This window comes from Podarcis cretensis, assembly GCF_951804945.1.
Source record: "Podarcis cretensis genome assembly, chromosome: 9".
NCBI lineage: Eukaryota > Metazoa > Chordata > Lepidosauria > Squamata > Lacertidae > Podarcis > Podarcis cretensis.
Window position 1 is genome coordinate 32,256,976 of NC_137178.1, and position 7,106 is coordinate 32,264,081.

The 7,106-nt window shown below is 43.6% G+C and overlaps 1 long non-coding RNA gene across 1 annotated transcript; it reads right to left on the reverse strand.

Annotated features, from left to right (window-relative positions):
• Window positions 1-5,313: 5,313 nt before the first annotated feature.
• LOC307223962 lies at window positions 5,314-7,079 on the reverse strand. The gene is made up of 2 exons (XR_013842351.1): window positions 6,950-7,079; window positions 5,314-5,730 (listed from the first exon to the last, which is right to left on the reverse strand). It is a non-coding gene; the product is annotated as an uncharacterized lncRNA (long non-coding RNA).
• Between the last annotated feature and the right edge of the window lie 27 nt (window positions 7,080-7,106).

The window sequence follows — 7,106 nt, forward strand, 5'->3', positions numbered from 1 at the left end:
TCTCAAAGTTTCTACCCTCCAGGACACACTTGAGAGGCGTGAAAATTGCTGGAACCTACTAAGTCGCAAAATGGCAAGGAAAAAGGGTGGAGCCAAATAGTGTTGGGTAGAGGAGGAGTTTGGCATAAGCAGCAGTTATGGACATCAAATTCTGTTGATAATTAATCCTTCTTTGTAAATTGCTAATTTTGGCAAAGTTTCATAACTAATTTTTCCTCAGGCATTAGCCCTGATTGTAGTGTGACATGCTCATTTTAGGGACACCTTACTCATATAATGACTATCTGGACAGAGCTTTTTATTCTGTATCCCCTAAGGCTTTCAAAAGTATTTTTACACATCTATAATTTCTTTCCCCCTTTTCTTTTCACTCTTAATTTGTACCTTATTTCTGCACACCCAGACTGTCAATTCCTTTAATCTCTCTGTCCTTCCTCCTATAGCAGCTTTACATTATTAACAATTGTATGGACTCACTATTCCCTTTAGCACATCCTATGGCCCTTTCCCTTCAGAGGAAGGAAGCACCTGCCTTCACCCCTCCCAAATTCACCAACAACCTTTGCTCAGCGTGTGGGGAGTTGCTGGTGCAGGCTTCAGTTCAACCCAAAACTATGGCATGGCCAGAGGGCTGGTTGAGTGTGTGAGGAGGCACTGGGTAGGCTATGGCATGAGGATCAGTTGTGGGCCCTGGTCCACCATTTAAGAATCTGGATGCCCAGATTCCCTTTCCCTCCATCTCCTCTGAAAACGCCCCCCCCCAACCTTTGTGAACCTTGGAAAGTATTTCTTACATTTTTAAAAATCTCATGTAAACCATAACAGTTCAACTTTTATAGGACGTTGGAGGAGAGAAGGAACCACAAAATATGAAAGCAGCAGTAATACGTTGATGCAATAGCATGACCACCATTAAGGGCAAAAGGTCCAGAAATTCTACATGATGGTTACCATGGCAACACTCCCAGCCTACTTGTTTTGCTTGGGAATGAATTGTATATGAGCGCACAAGGTGTTATGTTCAGTGGTTTGTTTTTCATAAGCACTGCTACTCAGTTGTGGCTCTTAAGGGAGGCATAATGTTTGGAACTGAATATGCTGGTAAAATGATTTACAGCCTGCTGCACAGGGATGAGGTTGCAAGGCACATTATATTTATAGTCTTCCCTAGTGAAGCCCTCAGAAAGGCAGCTTTTCTCACAGAACAGGCTGTATTTGTCAAGCGATAAGAACATTTGTTTTTCTATGCAGTTCTAGGGCAGCCTTTAAAGGCACTTTCTCATTAACAGTGTAGATTTTCCTACTTTAGAAGAGGAGAACGCAATTTCATTTGCCTGTGCATTTATAACATTATATTGGAACTTTAAAAAACGTGTATGTATAAGTGTCAGTTTTGTTGGCATCCATATATCTCGAGAGACAATGGAGTGCACCTCTGGCCGTGAAATCAAACCTCTCTGTTAGCAGTACCAAAGTGACCTCGAGGTGCAAGCCTGGGCAGTGTGTATGGAGGCCCTGGGATGCCAAGACAATAAGACCCCCATCTTGGCCTCACTGATGTGGTTTAAAGGAAAGCAGAGCAATACATTTGGCAACAGCTGGGCTGCAGGAGTTGCCAGAAGATGACATAGAAGGCGCCATCCAACAGTCTTAGGGACTTCACTCCAATTTAGCGTGGAGATATTCTGCAAGGCAGCAGAGGTTTAGGATCAGAGTTTTTCTTCTCTTAGATGGGCTTCCCTCCCAGGTTAATTGAACCCCATCTGCCCCTCACTTCTCTGCAGCACAGGCAGAAACTGTCTTTGTCATTGGATCCACTATTGGTCTCATCTGCTCAATCTGCTGGAGATTACCACATGCAGAGGGAAGTTCCTAATTTATCCAGGGTTTGAGACTCATCGGCTACCCTCCCTTGATTTAGCCAGCCAATCTAAGCCATTCTCAGCTGCCACACACTGACAGCTTCTAGGAGCCACTGCTGAGAGCTGAAAGCAGGGTGGAGACCAAGGTGGACAAATTATCCCAGATGTGTCTCCCACCAGAGGTACTACCCCTCCTTTAACACCCCATGTACTCCATGTGTAAATACGCAATTACAGTGGTACATCGCGTTACAGACGCTTCAGGTTACAGATGCTTCAGGTTACAGACTCCGCTAACCCAGGAATAGTACCTCGGGTTAAGAACTTTGCTTCAGGATGAGAACAGAAATTGCACGGCGGCAGCGGGAGGCTAAAGTGGTACCTCAGGTTAAGAACAGTTTCAGGTTAAGAACGGACTTCCAGAACGAATTAAATTCTTAATCCGAGGTACCACTGTAGTATATATGCCCAAGTAATCTGTATTTCCAGGACTGTCCTGGGAAAATCAGGACACTTGGAGGGTATGTGACCAGCCTGCACAGTTTATGGGCAGGAAGTGCCTGATGGAGCTGGGATGAAATTAACTCTGCTTCACAGCTCTCCCACTGAGGAAGTTTGATGGAATGACTGCCCTAGATGACAGCTGAAGGGGAAGAAGCCTGATGGTGCTGGCCTATGTCTATAGTGAAACAGTGGCTATTTCACTATAGACTATAAAAAGAGGGGGTTGGATCAAGGAAACCAATAGGACCCGCTTACCAGTACACTTCCAATTAGGACTGGAAAAAACATTTGCTAAAATAAGACTTGTGAATAAACATGACAGAAATACCTTTGTCATGGATAAGAGCATTAAGTGCTGCATTGAACCTCCATTTTCATTCAGTTTCCACCTGATTATGAAGAAGCAATGCCTCAACTGTTGTAAGAAGAGTTCTGGTCTGTGAGCAACCTGGTGCAACAAATATTATCACCAAAAATGTATCTAGAAACTGACAAATACAAGTAAGATACCCAGCTACCTATGATGGTCCCTAAAGCAATGCTTTTGGGGAAATGATCAGCATCATGTAGCTGCCCCTCCCAACATGACATTTTGTGGTGAGCTTAGCCTCCTTATTCCGTTCCTGGCACTTCTCATACACATCTATAAATCTGTAAACACTGCATTTTAATTTTATTCAGTGCAGGAACACTTAGAGGGCACTTTAGTTCATTGACATATGTATCAGAAAAGGGAAAATAATGATTTAATGATGAAAATCTAGTGACTACTCCTTTAATCACCTCTTGATTTCAGGCCTGATCATTCAGTATTCGGTTTGCAATGCAGTGCAGGTAACTGCTACAAGATAGTACTGGAAGTAAAACCTGTTCCTTTGATGCAGAGGGCATGTTTTACAGAAATCCCTCCGACACATGCCCTGACTAGTAATCGCTGCTTTGCTAGATCACCGGGTGTGGAAATTTCTTCTCTCTCTCTCTCTCTCTCTCTCTCTCTAGTTTACATTTTTAATTGTTTTCTTCACAATAGATTTCTATGACATAGTTACTTGTGACATACTCCGGATGACACAAGAGCATTTGAGTAATGCAGATTGTTCTGAGACCACATTGGATTTCTGGGTCTTCAAGACTCTTCAAGTGCTCTAGAGTGTCACTACCCTAGGCACTCTTTGAGCATAATAGTAAATTAAAATAGCAGCTCCACTTCCAGGTCCCTCTTTGAGTGTTGCTGCACCACCATTGCCAAGTGCACCAGGGCGCCTGAGGTGTGCTGATGTCACACACGCCCGCCCCATGGCATGCATGTGCTGCTGAGTAGAACTTGGGGGGCAGCCCCTTCACTGAAAATTTGTGAGTGCCGGGACCCCAACAGCCCCACATAGGTGGTGCCTATGACCATTCCCAAGTGAGCCTGAGATGGCCCACCAGCATAACAGAGGGTCCAGCAGAGTGCATTTGCGCAGACATCCAAAAAATGCCGTTATTTTTAGTCAGAGTTGGCAGAGCTGGGCTAGATTTCCCAATAGTCTAACTCAATAGAATGCAGCTTCATTGCATTCACATATTGTAATCGTCACCACTGTGTGAAGGGCCTGGAGAAGGGCAGGTATTTCTTTTTAATAAAGTAAATTAAATACATAGTCCATCAGTTACAAATGGGAGTAGGGTTTGTGTGTGCATAGAGCAATTACCAGAAACATACTTTTTTGTGATTCTGGCCTGAATAGCTGTAAAAGGGGCAAGAGCTTGTCTGGTCCTGCTGTCAGGAAGAGACCATGCTGTGATTAATCAGGGCATGTGAGGGGAACCTTTGGCCCTCCAGATGGTGTTGAACTACAACCCCCATATGTCCCCAATGGCCAGGGATGATGGAAGTTGTGGTTCAGTAACATCTGGAGGGCCAAAGGTTCCCCATACCTGAATTAGGGAAACCATAATAAGCAAATACTTCTGCTGCTATGACAGCAGTGAGCCTTGAACATTTCTTATTCTGCATTCCTTTGGCTGCTTACCTAACAGTGTGGAAGATTCTAAAGGGCGTGGAATCAATAGAACAAAACTGCCCTCAACCTCTAAGTGATGTGGGATTCAGGTCTCCTTGATCAGAAGAGTGCTATGCAAAGTCCTGAAGTAATAACATATAGACAAGGAAGGTGATGACTGAAATAAAACTACACCTGAAATACCTTTCTGGTTTGCCCATTGTAAAGGTTATTTCCCCCCACCTGCAAAGGGAGTCTAGTTCATGAGGCAGTGATACACTGCGTGTGTCAGAATGTTACCATGTTTCATGTCACAATGGTATGACATCTTCCCCAAAACATCACAGAAGTTTTTGATAAGATCTATAAGGTTTCTGTGCGATCTTTGTTGCTCATGTATTGAGGATGGGGGTTGAGTGTGAGACATGAATTGAATGGATAATCTATTAATTTATATTATTGTCCAATTAATTTTTACTATCAGCCAGTGTCTTTTTATAACAAAACATTTGTATAGCATCTTATCATTGGAATTTAGTTTTCATTAATATCTAACAGTGCTGGTGCATGTAGTGAGTTCAGGTTACATGTATAAATTAACTCATCACTGAAAATCAGGGCAATGTGCTTTTTCTGTACTGCGAAGATGTTCGTTTTTATTCCGTTCTTCTTAAAATACATTGTTGGCCCTTTTTAAAAAAAGTGATTTTATTGTAAATATGCAGCAAAATACATAACAATAAAAAACAGTAATAAAAACGTAGTTCCCCTCCCCCTTTCTTGTATTACCTTTTTATTGAAATACAGATCCTTCCATTGCCTTGCAACATATTTATGCTGTTTAATAATGGGAAAACCCTTTTATGTCTTCAGATTTACAACATGAAGAATAATATATAACACCCACATGAAATAAGATCTGCTTAGCTATGTCAATCTGTGTAATTACAGAAAATGATAAGTTAATAAGCAATCATGGTTTAATGAAATAATGACTCATTGAGCTTCAAATCCTCAAGGACTTATGTCACAGTTGTCCTGTGGAAATTTCCAGGACTACTCTGGGGTGGAGACTTACAATCATAGGGTGTGACCACATTTCCATTTACTGTGGCTCCAGTACACTCCCAACCCCGGATTTTTAAGCCGGGTTCACATGATGTTGTCCATCTGTATCCTGCAGCTTTTGGAGAAATGCTCCTCTTCCATACACGTTTTCCTCAAACGAGCTTCAGTGTGATTTGAAAATGGAAGCCACAATTGGTGTGAACAGTTCAGGATACATGCACACAAATAATGGCACATGCACAAACGAAAGCTTCACTGACGGGTGTTCAGAGCAGGAAAAGCAATAATTGGGTGAAGACATACCCAGGCGGCTGTGGTGTGAACAGAAGAAGAAGGAAGAACCGTATTTTTTGCTCTATAAGACTCACTTTTTCCCTCCTAAAAAGTAAGGGGAAATGTGTGTGCGTCTTATGGAGCGAATGCAGGCTGCACAGCTATCACAGAAGCCAGAACAGCAAGAGGGATTGCTGCTTTCACTGCGCAGCGATCTCTCTTGCTGTTCTGGCTTCTGAGATTCAGATTTTTTTTTCTTATTTTCCTCCTCCAAAAACTAGATGCGTCTTGTGGTCTGGTGCGTCTTATAGAGCGAAAAGTACGGTAAATTGGAAATGCAGCAGCGGGAAATAACCTCATACTGTTTCAGTCAGAACTGCATATAAAAAAGAAGTCCAGGAAGCTGGACTGGATATAAGGGCAATGGTGGAGCAGCATCCCACCCAACCTAACAAACCAACCTCCACTGTCATCCCCTGACAAGGGAGAGCAGGGGGGACCAGCTGCCCCCCGCCCAGATCCACAAAAAAAATATTGAAAAGCATTGAAAGTAATTAACTGAGGTTCTGCCCCCCCAACCAAAGCCTTCCCCCCATAATGTCCTATTTTGAGGGGTATATTTACCCATGATTTCTCAAAAAAGCTCAACAACCTTGGAATCCTAGCTATGCCCATGTTCCCTGAACTGTTTTCACTTAAAACCTCATCCATGACACTCGATAAATGTTTCTGGTCAGAGTAAATTGTAGGCCAAAGGCTTCACACAATAATGTATACTTTGCATAGCAACTGCCACCTCCACCCCGTCGCCTGACTAACAACCATGTTTTCCCAAGATGCAAAACTTATTACTATTGTGTAAGTAATATATATTTTGGACAACAGGAACACTTAACATGTGTTTGCTTATGCAATACGATTGAGTTGTAGTGTTTCTCTTTAATTTTTTTCCCTTTTACTATTATTTGCTCATTAGGAGCCTGGGAGCCCCATTTCAATAATTAACCAATCTCTCTCTGTGGATTTTCAATTCGTTGCTTAATTTATTTCTGCATAACAATATCTAGGGCTGCTGCGCCGGCCTCTGTCATGTAAGGCCCCGCCCAGAAATACTTTTCCCAAAGTCACATGTTCCTGCCGCACGACCAAACCACCTTAGCAGCAGCGGCAGTACTGACATCTGGCCACAAGATGGCGACGGAGGCCACCGCCCCCCCCCCTCCCCGCGCGCGCTCTCTCTCTCTCTCCGCTGCTCACCTTACCCCCTTTCCAGATCTTTCTCGAACTCGGGGAGGCTTGCCGGAGAGCCTGTGCGGAAAGAGCCGAATGCCGCAGCCGGAGTTTCGCGGCGTCCCCGCTTGGCGGCCTCTGGCGCGCGTGGGCGCGCGTGCGCAGAGGCGAGGAAGTGCCGGTT